Source organism: Plecotus auritus, assembly GCF_963455305.1.
Source record: "Plecotus auritus genome assembly, chromosome: 6".
Lineage (NCBI taxonomy): Eukaryota > Metazoa > Chordata > Mammalia > Chiroptera > Vespertilionidae > Plecotus > Plecotus auritus.
Window position 1 is genome coordinate 19,777,849 of NC_137773.1, and position 15,149 is coordinate 19,792,997.

A 15,149-nucleotide genomic window follows, 5' to 3' on the forward strand; every position below is an offset into this window, starting at 1 on the left:
TTATTGAGGCCTTAAAAATAGCTTGCCTAACTCTTTGTTTAATAAATATGCATTAGCCCCACTTGCCTTCTTTGAACATGTTCTCATAAAATAAAATATCATCTAAATCTGGTCCTGTACTCTACCCTAAAGAAATATCCTCGGTTGTTTGTTTGAATACACATGCTCACTCTCATTTTAAAGCCTTTACATTACTGTTCTTTTTTGTCTGAAAAATTCTAGGATCTGGATCTATGCTATCTAATATAGTAGCCATTAGCCACATGTGACTACTTAAATTAAAATTAATTAAAATTGAATAACATTGAAGAGTTAGTTCCTGAGTCATTCTAGCCACATTTCAAATCCTCAATAGGCACATGTCACTAGTGGCTACCATATTAGACAGCAAGATATAGAATGTCTCCCATCATTGCAGAATGTTCTATTGGTCATAACAAGGCTCAGTTGAAATAGTACCTCTTCTGAGAAGCCTACCCTTACTGCCCATTTAAAGCAGTTCTCTAGTCTACTCTCTGTTCCATGACTCTGTTTGGCTATATATGTAACATTTAACGCTATTTGAAACCATTACATTTATTTATTTACCAAAATGTAGATCCGGAGAGTGCAGGGACCTTGTTAATACATCCCCAGGCCTAATAAGAGTGGGTGGTGAGTAAATGCTAGCTGAATGAGTATATGAATAAAGTGTTAGCAGTTGGTGGTGAGGACAATGCCAGGTGGAAGCAGAAGCATGAACAAAAGCAAAGTGGTGAGAGGTTGAGAGGCATGTTTGAGGCAACACAGGGTAGCCTACTTCAGCTGAAACATAGCATGTAAAGCGTTAGACAAGTCTCAGAATGAGACCTCATTACTGAAAGACTCATATTCTGGGCTGAGTTTGCACTTAAAAAATGGGGTACCACTGACAATTTTCTAAAGACAGAGAAGTTTCATGATCAAGAAATTAATCTACTTGCTGTGTGGCAAGTGGGTTATAGCTCAAAGAGACAAGTAAGAAGACTAAAGCCATAAGCCAGTGGAAAAAAAGAAAAAAAAAATGGGACAGATTCAAGAATCATTGTGGTGGTGAAATCAACACATTACATGTATTGGGCGGAGAGGTTGACAGAATCTGAGTAGTCAAACCAGACACTTGATTTATTGAGCCTGAGCAGTTCAGCAGAAATAGAGTGAGGGAGGAACATTATATTTGGCAGGAAAGATGTGAAGTTCTATTTTTGATGTGTTGAACCCAAAATATAGAGGTCAGCATCTTGGGGGAAAGGTAGACATTGGGGAGAAAAAGGAGCAGAATTGTCATAGAGAACTCCAATTGTGATGGTGGGGAAACATAGCACCACAAAGCTAAGGGCTTTTAGAAAGAGATATGAAGATTCTCGAAGATTCTCATAGTCCTTAAGCTATGAGAAACAAAAACAGCCCTAGCCGGTTTGGCTCAGTGGATAGAGCGTAGGCCTGGGGACTGAAGGGTCCTGGGCTTGGTTACAGGCTCGATCCCCAGTAGGGGGCATGCAGGAGGCAGCGATCAATGATTCTCTCATCATTGATGTTTCTCTCTCTCTCTCTCTCTCTCTCTCTCTCTCTTCCTCTCTGAAATCAGTAAAAATATATTTAAAAAAAAACATAATACAGTTGGATTTGAAGATGAGAAATCTACCTGGTATGTAACCCTAAAAAAATTATTTCATTAGAATAGCCAGAGTAGAAACCATATTTTAAGGTATTAAGAGTGATCTTGGAGTAAGGAAGAAAAGGTAGTTAGAGCAGTTTAAGCAATTTTGCCAAAGCAAATAAATTACCTAGATTCTAGACTCCACATGGATGCTTATGAGTTCCCATATCCCAGCACTCCCGCTTTTCAGTGCCTGGAGTACAGATGACATGGAGGGCTTGCATTAGATGTTGTGTGCCCTCCTTTGTAGCTATGATCATCATAAACTTCACCAGTTAGGTTAGGGATGGCTAGAGCTTATCCTGCTTGCTCAAGAGAGACTCTGCCCTAATTAACCACCTCTATTAACATACAGAGTTTGACACAGAGAGATGAAGTTCTTCAATTTAACATTTCCTTTGCACATAATTTAAATCTCAAGTTGCAGACGTGGGAGGGTATCTAGAAACCATCTAGTTCATTTCTGTCCTCTGTGAAAAAAATAAATATATGTAAATATACACATGTAAACACACACACACACACACACACACACACACACACACACACACATATCTCTGCCATCCTTAGAAGCAACAGCAACAACTCTTGACTACTCTGGATCCAAGACAGGAAGGCTAGACAATTTCATCTCCTCTCTGTTAGGAGTGCCCTAGGAAACCTTACTCTTTGCCTCTGCTATGCTCAGTGGCTTCCACATCCTGTGGCTCTCTTGCCTTGGCAGCAAGTGCATCTTTGTCAGCCCTTAACTTGTACAAACAACACAGTGGGGAAAAGCCAGCATTTGCCCTGAGACAACTGAGTAACCTGATTTTCAAGGAATATTTTAGGGTTTTTCATTCCCCTGCCTGGAAAAGATTCTCAGTCTAATTTGCCCATATGGCTGGTTTTTTACATTCCATAGGGTATTTTACTCCTATGTGTCTCCTTTCCAACTTTCATATTTGAGCTCAAAAGTCACCTACTAAGAGAGGCAGGCCTTCCTTGACCATTTAATTTAAAGCCAGCTTTCTCTTCTACCACAGGATTCGTCACCACATCATATTTTGTGAACCTAGTAATAATTTCTATTTTTTATTTGTACTAGTAAACATATTTATTGCTTATTTTCCTACAGCATATATATTTCTTGGAGATCAGGACCATATCTATCATGCCTTAGTGTTTCCTCAGTGCTTAGCAAAGTGTGGAACATACAATAGTTGATAGAAATGGTCAGCATAACAAACCATCCCCAAATTCAGTGGTATATAAGAATGAGCATTCACTACCATGTTCACAGGTCTGCAGGTCAGTTGAGACATCTCTGTTTCAGACTTTGGTCTGTGGGTTGACTGTGGTACCTCTTTCTTCTGGGACCAGCAGGCTCATTGGGGCATGTTCTTCTCATGGCCTCTACTTGAAACATGACTAATAATATTCCAATTGCCAAAGCAAGTCAGATGACCAAACATATCACTAAAGGAGATGGGGGGTATAATCTTTCCAAGTAGTTTGGGGAAGAGATAGAAAATTTCCAAATAATAAACCACCATAATACTCCATAAATATAAATGATTGACTAAATGAATGCCCTCCCTAGATCAGCTGACCTTCCTAGCTAAACCACTTTCTAGTCATTACAGTTGTGTGTCTCATTGGTATTAGTTTTGGAATTTCAGTCTAAAATTGTGAATAGATGACGTATTGTGAAAGAACCATCCCACCCTGTTCTCTTTGGATAGGAACTCTCTTAAGGTCTCTGCCTCTTTTTACAGAAGATAAAGCCTCCTTCATTTGGTACTGGCTCTCTCTGCACCCCTCCCCTCCTGATTAAGGCATAGGGAAGGCTTCATTCCCGTAAAAAACTAGGAAGGATGGAACCAATTAGAAGAACCTACCATCTGGTAGTGTGGGATTTGTAGATTTACAGCCAAGATTCCCACTGGGACTGTTTAAGAGTTTGTGCACAATAGTTTGAGTGTCTGAGTAGAGCAGGAAATGTCTTGGTTACTGGGAGAGAGTGACCAAGGATAGATTCCTGAGGATAACCAGGTATCTTAGTGTGAATGGCCCCAAAAAGAATGGCCTGAAGGGACCACCTTCCCCAACCATGCCATGTGGGTGGACCACACTTCCTAAAACTGTTCCAGGAATACAGATTTGCTCCTGGCTGGGCCAAGATGGTAAAATAATCCCTCTTGGTTTTGACTAACTCATCAGTCAACCTGGATTTCAAAATGTTTGCCTGCACTAACCTCTAATCTTCCCTTACCACCAGAATCCCGTGTATGCTCTTCACTAATTGATGGTTCTTCTCTGCTTTAGCATGTTGACCCTTTATCTAGCTCCAGCCTCTCTGAATTTTCCCTTCTGAAGAGATGTAAATGAGAGGGTATATGTATTTTTTTTACCTACTGAGCATTTTATCTATATGTTTTTCAGTCCTGATGTCATCTTGATTTCCTTTGGGAGAACTGTTTTTCACCCATGTCCATGTAGTTATGGTAGGCTAATGAAAAACAATAATCCATTTGGTCCTTCTCACCACTCCAAGCTATAAGAATGGTCATGTGACTAGGCCTAGAACAACCAAAAGATGACATTATACTGGTTATTGTGTCATCTTGAGAAATGAACATGCGTCCTGATTTTTATTCAGTGACATCAGGCCTAAAACTTTTGTGAAACTGATGGGAAAAGAGGAGTTCTCTCTCCCCTGGACATTGAGATGGGCAAGTGGAGGCTGGCTGTGCTGGAATCTTACATGTGAGATCTGACATATGACATATACACTGAGTGGCCAGATTATTATGATCTCTGAACGCATAATAATCTGGCCACTCAGTATATTAGAGGCCTGGTGCATGAATTTGTGCATGGGTGGGGTCTGGCCAGCTTGGCAGGGGGAGGGGACATGGGTGGTTGGCCGGCCTGCCTGCTTGTCGAACTCCTGGTTGAGGGGACAATTTGCATATTAGCCTTTTATTATACAGGATATACACTGAGTGGCCAGATTATTATGCGTTCAGAGATCATAATAATCTGGCCACTTAGTGTATATGCCTGAGAGTAAAGCCAATTTAGAGAAAAACTGAGCCTGAAAACCTAGAGTGTATATCTCAGTGCTGATGTCATTCAAGCTCCTGAATATAGCTGCACCTGAAGTAAAAACTATCCAGTGAGTTGGGTCTCTATCACTTGTCACCAAGAGTCCTGACTGTTGCCCTAGCTGGTTTGGCTCAGTGGATAGAGCGTAGGCCTGTGGACTGAAGGGTTCTGGGTTTGATTCTGGTTAAGGGCACATGCCTGGATTGCGGGCTCAATCCCCAGTAGGGAGCATGCAGAAGGCAGCCAATCAATGATTCTCTCTCAGCATTGATGTTTCTATCTCTCTCTCCCTTTCCCTTCCTCTCTGAAATAAAATATATTTTGAAAAAAAAGTCCTGGCTGTTCACCATCCAAATGGGGTTGTCCCTTTGTCCCTATAAGCAATAATTTCTTAAGTCAAAGATACTGTCTGGCCCACATATTTAGTTGGATCCTGTGGACTGAATCACAAGTGCAAAGGAATACTTTCAGATTTAGTGTTGCTGCATATTTGGACCCAGGATAAATTAGCCTCCTTAAGATTTCAATTTTCCTCATCCACAAAATAGATTCATTCATAGATAATGACCACCCTCTTAGGAAAACACTAAAGATTACTTAGTCACATTGTACTTGTGGTGCATTTATGTTAATAGATAAGAAGACTAGTTAATTTGCATTTGCCTAGCACTTCTAATTTTTCAAAGCTCTTTCATGTAACTAAAGGCATTTGCCTGTTCTAATACCCTAAGAATTTGGTATTATCACCCATATCATGTGTCTGGAAACTCAACTGGGCACAAAGATTTCTCAAGGTCATACAGCAAGTCAATGGTAAAGCTGGCATTGAAGAATTTATTTCAATTTCTGTATATACTAATTATTCTATTTAATTTCACTGAAAATTGTCTTATTGGGCTATAATGCTCCTAAAACTAGAATAATAGATACCAATGATTAAGTTTTATTGGAATGATCATCATAGAATGATTTTTTAAAAAAATCTTGTAAGTAAACTAGATATTCAATAAAAGGAGACAGATTAAATAAATTAGGGTACATATGTACAATAGGCTTTTAGGAAACCATTAAAATGAATGTATAATGTTCAAAGTAATGTGTTATACTAAGTAGAAAAATCATCTTTTTTAAGATAGTAATATAAATCTATTCTTAATTTCTAAATTGATATGTTCAGAAAAAAAGATGGGGAGTTTATCTTTAGCACTGTAATTACACAAATTTTATTTTGTTTGGTGTCTGTATCCCCGTGGGTTTCTATAATACACACATCACTTTTGTACATAAAATAAAAACTATTCTCAGAAAGTTAATTTCCATCCCAGCAATTCTATGTGATGAATATGCAGAGAAAGGCTTCACCATAGGGTGTCAATTTCATTAGCCTCCCACTGCCTCATTAACCTCAATTTTGCCTATATCCTCTGAGATCTGGACCTCCCATGACTTTGGGCTTCCCTATGCTCTCTGGACAGCAAGCTGTGACACACTGAAGCTGGGATGGGGGTTGTGGTGGGAGGGCGGTTCCAGTGACCTCAGTGCCCTGCACACCTTGACCAAGCAGCACAGGCCACTTGACAATGTAGAGGGCTGTGTGACAAAAGCACTCAGCAGTGACACCAGAGGAGGAGGAGGGCTGCCTCCACGGGAGGGAAACTACAGGATCCACAGGGGAGCAGGCAGACACAGCAGTCAACGGAATGAAGAAAGTCCTCCCAGCCCACAGATGTCTAATAATGGAACCAGAAACATACACCACCACCCCCTCTCCTCCTGAGAGCTCAGTTTCCTCATCTGTGAAAACAGGAGATTAACAGTACCTACCTTGTGGCATTGTGTTGGGTGGAGAGTTGATTTGAAATTAACTTTGATTTCCTCCTTCTCATAATAAGCACATACTTTCATTGGAAACAGTTTCCACAATGGAGAAATGACTGGCACAAGCTGAGCACATCAGCAATGGCACAGCAAGGCCTTGAACCAGAAATCCTTTAATTAGGAAATGGAGCCTTATACCTTATTTAGGACCCCTACTGACAATAGTCCAGATGAGTTGAAATGAGATTTTGATTTGATTTACAATTAATTTTCACCCCATCATGTTCCAGAAACACAGTTGTAATAACCTTCCATAGGTACAACGCTGCCTGCTGAAACTCTCAGAACTGGTGAAATCAAACCACCACCCTACAAACAACAATGCTTCAGGCTTATTCCCATTACTGGCACTGATGTTACATAACATATAGACATGCATTGATTCACTCATTCACTTATTTATTCATTCAACTAGCACCTCTGCACACTGTGGTAGAGACTGTGATGAGAATCTGAAGAAACTGAGGCTGTTATCCCTACATTGCTTAGTCCAGTTGGGCAGATAAAACAAGGGTGCAGGTAAGGCAAACCCAGGACTAAGTGTAACAGCTGTTAGGCAGAAGATACAAAGGGCCGAGGTGGCCGAGGAGGGTGTGAACATGGGAAAGCGAGGAAGGCATTGTGGAGAAGTATAAGAGCAAGGGCTGCCCAGGAGGATAGAATTTCCACAGGGGACTATGGGAGGAGCAATTTGTAGGTGAAAGTGGAGGAAACAGCAGTGGTAATTTTAGAACCATTGAATTTTCTGGTTTGATTAGAGACCAAGATTCAGTGTAGTGTGGCTTTTCCCTGTTGATTACATAAGTGGGGCTCTAGGTGATTTCCTCTGCTTCCAAATACATGCTCACCAGATTCCCAGGCCCCATGCTAGATCAGCCTCCAATCTCCAAGAGCTCCAATCTCCAAGTGCTCCAATCTCCATGAGCTCCAGTCTCCCTGAGCTCTAGTCTCCATGAGCACACACACACCCCTCCCTGCCCTGGACACACTGCAGAGCCACATACAACAGCTCACTTCTCCATCTAGTCATCAGCTCTCCCTCTGTACCCTCACCCGAGCACCTATCCCTCTGTGCATCTTCCAGACTTCATCCCAAACTCACAACAGGAGTAAAGAAGCAAAGGCCATTGCTCCATTAGCAAAATGTCTCCAGGGAACATGAAAGTGTCAAAGTGCTTGGAATCATATGATTCCTGGTGAGAAAACAGAAATCTGAACGTGGCACTTCTCTGCTTAAAACCCTTCAGTGGGTTTGTCATAGCTCTTGTTTTAAAGATCAAAATGCATAAGAGGGCCCACCAGGCCTGGCCCTTGCCGTACTCTCCAATTGCCTCCCCCCCCCAATGCATTTTCTCCACCACCAGGCTTCTAACCAGGAAGTTTCTAGAATACCCCTCCTGTTCCCAGCATCACATCACCAAAAGCCTTCATTTATCAGCTCAAACACCTACTCATTCCTCTGCCAGAGCTCGTTCCTTTGTAATATGTTTTCATTGAATTATGACCCTTTTTTTCACATCTTTGTCACAACCTATAATGATACATTCATTTGCACAATTATATGACTAATAACAGCCCTCACTAGCCAGTAAGCTCCAGGAGCACAAGGCTGTTTTCTGTTTTGGCTCACAATAATAAGCACTACATACAGTACTTGGTGAATACTGAATGAATGCACCTGAGGCTTCTGGTAGGGTTAATAACCCTGTGTTTGTAAAATGTGACACTTGATGGAGTTGGGGTGGGGGGCTCAGAGCTTTCCTTAGATTCTCAATCTGTTGAGTGATCCTCCCTCCAACCAACGGCTGGTACAAGAGCGTCTTCTCTGAATTGTTTATCCTTAGAGTTTTCCATGCATTCTCACCATAGAAATACAGCCTTGGAGGGATTCTTAGAGATTATGTGAGTTTCATTTTACAAATTAGCACTGGGTGGTGGGGGAGAGATGCTTCTCCAATGTCACATATGATTTTAAGAACATAGTCCAGCATTTGAACCCATGTCTTCAACCCTCTATCCAGAATACTTTTCACTGCATCAAACTTGGTGTGTGTGTGTATGTATTTTTCAGTCTACATACTACCTTCTTTTTAAATTCAATTCATATGTCCTTGTTTTACGAAACCTGGTCTGATTCCTTTTCAGGGGTGGGCAAACTTTTTGACTCGAGGGCCACAATGGGTTCTTAAACTGGACTGGAGGGCCGGAACAAAAGCATGGATGGAGTGTTTGTGTGAACTAATATAAATTCAAAGTAAAGGAGTGGAGGGGAGAGCAAGAGAACCGGATAGAACAGCCGGATCCGGCCCGTGGGCCGTAGTTTGCCCACGGCTGCATCTGGAAGTTTTCCTTCTTTCATGTGTGTGTATTGAGAGAGAGAGAGAGAGACAATTATATCATTTTTGTGTGTGTGCCTATCTCCTCTATAGGAACCTGAGCCCCTTAAGGGGAGAATCAATACCTAATATATTTTATTTTCCTTAATTCCTACTGTAATGCCCTATAAAAGCAAATGGATTTTATCTGTTGCATCAACTTTAACTCTGACCAATTTGTGATTTGTAGTAGCTGCCTGGAATGCTGTGGTGAAAAGAAATTTAAGGCCATGTCGAGATTCAGTGGGAAAGAATTCTGTAATCAATGAATGCTGTCTGCAGGGGCTTGGAAGGGGCAGTAATCCTATATAATAAAGAGCTAAAATGCTAATTAGACTGAATAGCAGAATGACCGTCTGGATGACCTTGACCTTCCGGATGAAGCTGGGGCTGTGAGGGCTGAGGCAGCCAGTGCTGTGAGGGCTGAGGCAGCCAGGGCTGCGAGGGGCAAGCCGCTTGTATGAATTTTGTGCATCGGGCCTCTAGTGGTATATATGCTTCAGAAAGGGCAATGATAGCAGTGTTTTGAACAAATGAACAAATGCATGAATCTTAATGGCTTCCCATTGTCCTGTGCTTTATCTTGAGCATCTCAGAGGAGGACATTAATCTCTCCCATCTCAGCAGAAGTCTTCCAACTAGTTAGAGAAAGCAATGCTCACACCTACTTTTCTGCACAAAATAAAAGACTTGTGGTCATAAATATTATAATAAGAGCTAAGAGTCACCCACAGACACATGTTGAAAACTACATGTCTCAAGGTGAGGGCGCAAGTAAAAATGGAGGAGCCGCAATCAGATTGTGACATCAAGCAGAGACATGCAGACATCTGAGAATGTGGTGTAGATGTAGGGGACAAACTGAATGCCCCACCTTCCCAAAACAAACATATGCTGGAGTGGCTGAGGGGAAGGGAAGAAGAAATACTGTGATTTTACCCACTCGAAATACCTTCCACTCATGTTACTACCAAAATCTGCTCCATTCTTCAATGCCTCCTCTAGCCCAACCTCTCTGAAGCAGTCTTCCTTATCCACAGCCATCTGGCTTCTAGCTTCTGCCTCATAAGTCTTAGCTCTTAATCCTGAATCATAAACTTGACTGTGGCACTTCTTGTGTAGGGCTTGTGCCATTTCACTTTTTTGTGTGTCCACATAGTCATATATCTTGAAAGGGTGAAAGCTCATTGAGTTTAGAAAACCCCAAGGCTGGTTTCAAATGCTAGTTCAGGCTCTGATTCATTGCATCATATGGAGAAGACACTATCTTTTTTGGTCTCAGTAGCATCATCTATGAAATGGGGATAATATCCTTTCAATTTTTTGTTATAAAACTTAAATAAGACAATATATGTGAAGTATCTGGTGCATAGTAGGTCTTCAAAATAGTCTTTGCTTATCCCACAACCAGCCCTCCATGCTTTTTATTATGATATACAAACCAGGTTTTGGATAGCAGGAGTTTTACACATCTTTTGTGTCTTCAGCTATTTGTTACAGAGTGAATATTAGGTACTATTAGAATGAAATAATAAAGTGACAGATGCTGAAGGCTAGACATCAGGTATAAGCACATTGTCCTGCTTATTGGCCTGGGCAAGCAACATCATTTTTATACACTGGCCACATGTACAATAGGGAGTGGCAAGGATTTTGGTAAACTTCAGAGTTTATGCCTTACACTTAAAGAGGACAGCACTTCTCAGCTCTACACAATAGAAACTGAGCAGGAATGTGGGTCCAGGGTTGTTTGAGGTCCTACATGTTTTTTTTTGTTTGTTTTTTTTTTTGTGTGTGTGTGTGTGTTTTCAGAAAAGCCAGAAATCTAGATTTTTATGCTATATTTTGAAAAAACAAGTCTGTGGACTGTTAGTTTACAAATCTGAAAATGATGAAGGATGCTCAGGCAAAAGCTAAAGGATGTTTGTCTGTTGTCAATGCCTAAAGTCTTGTTGGAATGCCCTTGGGTTTCCTGAGTAGGTCCACAACAGAAGGGGACCCACTATAATTAGGCACACTATCCCTCAGCTGATTGCCACTTAGGCTCTCAGCATCTTTATGCTGTGTTATTCCCTGACTCTTGGAGATAGCTGTTCCTTTGTGTTAGGGGACAAGCCCTGTGACATGTGTTCTCAGCAACACCAAACGAAAGATTTACATGGTCTTTTTGGAGCGCAGTTCATATTCTGATGGTAGAGTTGACCTATAAACACACAACATAGGCAACATTGTAGAACAAATAAACTGGAGCTTAAGAAAGCAATGCTTTCAGGAGCCAGGCAGTAAAGAAAAGGGAGCAGTGGGCTGTTTGGGAAGGAAGCCATCTAGATGGGATACTTTCTGTTCCATCCTAGTAAGTTTAGGCTACAGAAGAGACCTGTTATATTGTGTTGTCAGATTTTTTGAAATTTTAAAGAGAGCTAAGATACCAAGATTTTGATATGAAATCCCATGATTCTTAAACACTGTACTAAAACTAGCTTGTGGATGGCCATTTGGCAACCCCTTCTGCAGTCATCAATAAGTGGCAAGTGAGCGGCCTAGAATAAAGTGCCGAGGGAGGTTAGAGCAGGGGGAACAGGTAATGTGTCTTCTTTACCTTTGCATATGCCATTCCCTCTGCCTGAATACACTTACCTCATCCCTTCCAGCCCCTTCACCTGGTCCTCCTGGAGAGCTTCTGTTTATCACTAAAACTCAATTCCACCACCACTCTCTGAGAAACCAACCCTACTCCTCAAGACAACTCTAACACTCCCCACAAATCACTGCTATAACACATACAACATTACATTTTAATTTTCTCTTTAGAGGACAGTCAGCCTTACAGGGAATAAGGTCCTCCAGGGCAGGGAACATCTCTTCCTTTTGTCTGCATTGCTAGTGCTTAACACCATACTTGGGCTTTGTTAAAGGCTCAGAAATGCTTGCTCAGGGAATAGAAGACTTTTTAGACTAAAGAGCTTCTTTCTCAAAGTTTGATGCTCATACTAACTACTGCAGAATCCCCCTAGGGCCAGTTCTTGAATATTCTGATTCAGAAAGCCCAGAGTCTGCCTCTGAATCTTGCTTTAAATAAGCTCCCTGGATGAATATTATGGGCACTAAAGTTTGAGGACCTATGAGCTGAAATGTAACCCCACAAGGAAAGAAGTTGTGTCTTCTTCATTGACCATTATATTCCTAGCACCTTTCACAGTGCCTGGCACAAAGTAGGCACACAGCATGTATTTGCTGAATGAATGGATGGATACATGAATGAAAAGGTCAGAATTAAGTTGCATCAGTGCTCCTTAAACTGCTAATAGAAAGCCCAATTAGTAGTTCATCTGTCCCTTTATTTATACTTACCATAAAGGCACCCAGATAAACTGAATGATCAGTACCTACCATCTCTATGGACAATCTCCCCAACACATGCCCTTGTAGGCTTGGAAGAGTATTCAGAGGAGATCCCAAGGTATTTGGGTTGCTGATTCAATGACTTTATTCCTTAATGATGGCATACTAAGAAAGCAAGAAAGATTGAATGCAGAGAAGACACAAAACTTTCATTTTGGCCAGTGGTGTTAGCAATCTTCCTCTTCCATCTCTTCTGTGTCCCCTACCCTATAATCACCATTCTTTCTTTTTAATCCCTGTTACTAACACATTTAGTAGGAATAGCTCCTCTTATACTTCTCCCTTCCCTTCTCCACCCTCTGGTGGAGGGATAATGAATAGCAAAATGAGCAAGAAAATATCAAATGACAGCAAAAAATATAAAAATACAAAGATTTGATTATTTTCTGGAGGTAAAACTGGGGCAGTTAATTTAAAGTAACTACCAGTCCAGATTTCAAAAAGCACCTGATATTAAATCTGAATAAGATGTTGTACCTGTTTTCCCATAAATGATTAAGTGATGCATCTTCCTTAAAACTTCTCTCCTCTCTTTGACATTTTTTTAGTCAATTCCAATTGGGACAGATGTACAGTTTTCACAGACCAGTGGACAGCATGAACATAGCCCACATGGTCCCCAGCCTCATGTGGAAGTTAACAGAGAATCTTCCATGCAGGTTGGGAATGACAGTGCCACAGTTACTACCCAAACTGCCCAGTACCCTCTCTGATCTTGGAGCTAAAGGGAGAAATTAAAGATCTAAGCACAAGATAGTGTTTTTGCTTCTCAGACAACCTCTTCAGTCAGACCCCCCACTGGATTGTAAGCTACTTGAGAACAAGGGCCTTTCTCATCTCTGGTTTTCTAATGTCCATTACAGATTGAAAGAATAACCAAATTCACAGGAACCTGTGCACTGGTACTTGGCAGGAATCAAGTTCAAGAATCCAGATCCATTCATTCTAGGTTCACTAACCACAATGGATGACATTTCATATTTCAATCTCCCCAATAAATGGCCACCAACCCTATTAAATATCAAGGCTTAGGGTGTGAAGATAACAGTACAGAAGAACCACCTTTTGCCTCAGAACATTTCCTCCTATTTTTGTCTTCTATTATCTTGTCCTGTCAGTCAACATCTTGACACTAGGACAGCAGTTAACATCTCTTTCCAACAAGCTGTGCTGTAGACAGTTCTCAGTAGTATGAGTGCCAGCCATTTATTCTTCTTGATTCCCTAAACAGTAATCCTTCTTGAGTAATGGAACCTTTTGAGAGGAAGTATGACAAAAGCTATGGAGTATGACAAAAGCTTTGGAGTCTTTCCTCAGGAAATAAATTAGCATATTCATACAAATGCAAAATATTATACATAATCACAGGTTGTTTTTAGATACATTGATCCACACACTCAAATCTATCCAAATACTCTACTGTAAGCCATATCAAAAGAAATGAGAGGTTATTGGATAACCCAGTGGTCAGCAAACTCATTAGTCAACAGAGCGGCATACCTGCTCAAGATTATTCTAGCTTTCCAGGGAGATGGTTTCACAGTACTATTCAACAATTAAACCTCAGCTCTTTTTGAAGGGTATCAAGTAACAAAATAGACAAGATTTTTCAATCTCAGTATCACTAACATGAAGAATTGCTATTTCATTTATTCAATGCATCACTCTTCTGAAAAATCAAAGCTGCAATTTGAAGCACTATACAGTTTTCTTCTTAGGTGCTTTATCAGGCAATTGCCTTACAACACCCAGAAACTCCCTTTTGCTTCTTGGGTAATCTCAGTATAATTGATCAGGTGTCTATCACCCAGGAACATGGACCTTAGGGTCACTAGACCACCATTTACTTCCTGGGTGATCTTGGGTACATTATATAACCTGTTGAAGCCTTAGTTTCTTCATCTCTAAAAGATAACAGTGCTCTGCAGGGCTCTTGTGAGGATTAAATGAGCTAACACATGAAAAACAATTAGTGCATTGCATAGGCCATAGTAGATGCTCAATACATGGCAATGGATGATGTTATCATTATCTATAAAATAATTCTAGTTCCTGAAACAAATGTCCTCAATAAATGGAATCTGAGAAAATTATAATTCTTGGAATTTGTATCTACATTATCCTATAAGTGGTCTTAGGGATAGGAAGAATTCTGAATTCTCACCTTGAGCCTGCAAAGCATGTTCAGTTCAAATCATTGAGAGCCCACCATGAGGAAATGAGGGAGATGAAAGAAATATGGTCTGTGACTTCTAACATCCACAGCTTAGCAGAAGTGACTGAGTCCATGGTGGCACACAAAACCTATGATGCCAATTTAAACCAGTTTCAAATCTTAAGTAGTTCTTGCCCATTCAGCTCACACTTCCATGCCATAATATTCTACATGAGCTTAATCCCTTGAGGGAATATGTCTCTACTGATTAATTTTTATGCTTTCATCTGTCATAAAATGGCAATCATGTGACCACACAGTTTCCTTTTCAGTCCTAGTTGTCAGAAAAACTCAGGATAGTGTTTGTTGCCCATATTTTATAATGCTTTCCATTCAGATGTCAGAAATTTATTTCCCCCTTCTCCTTCTTGAGGTCACCTCTGTTCTGCATTATGCTCAAAGTCTGCCCTGCAAAATGTGTTTAAGCAATCAATCACTTCAAAGCATTTTAGAAATAATCAAGCCACTGATCTTTAAGCAATTATTGGTCATTTCCCAAAATGGAAAACCA

General features: G+C 40.7%; 1 protein-coding gene across 2 annotated transcripts in view; it reads right to left on the reverse strand.

Moving 5' to 3' along the window:
- GRIA1 (glutamate ionotropic receptor AMPA type subunit 1) overlaps positions 1-15,149 on the reverse strand; it is a 267,156-nt gene that overhangs the window by 248,057 nt on the left and 3,950 nt on the right. The window lies entirely within an intron of this gene.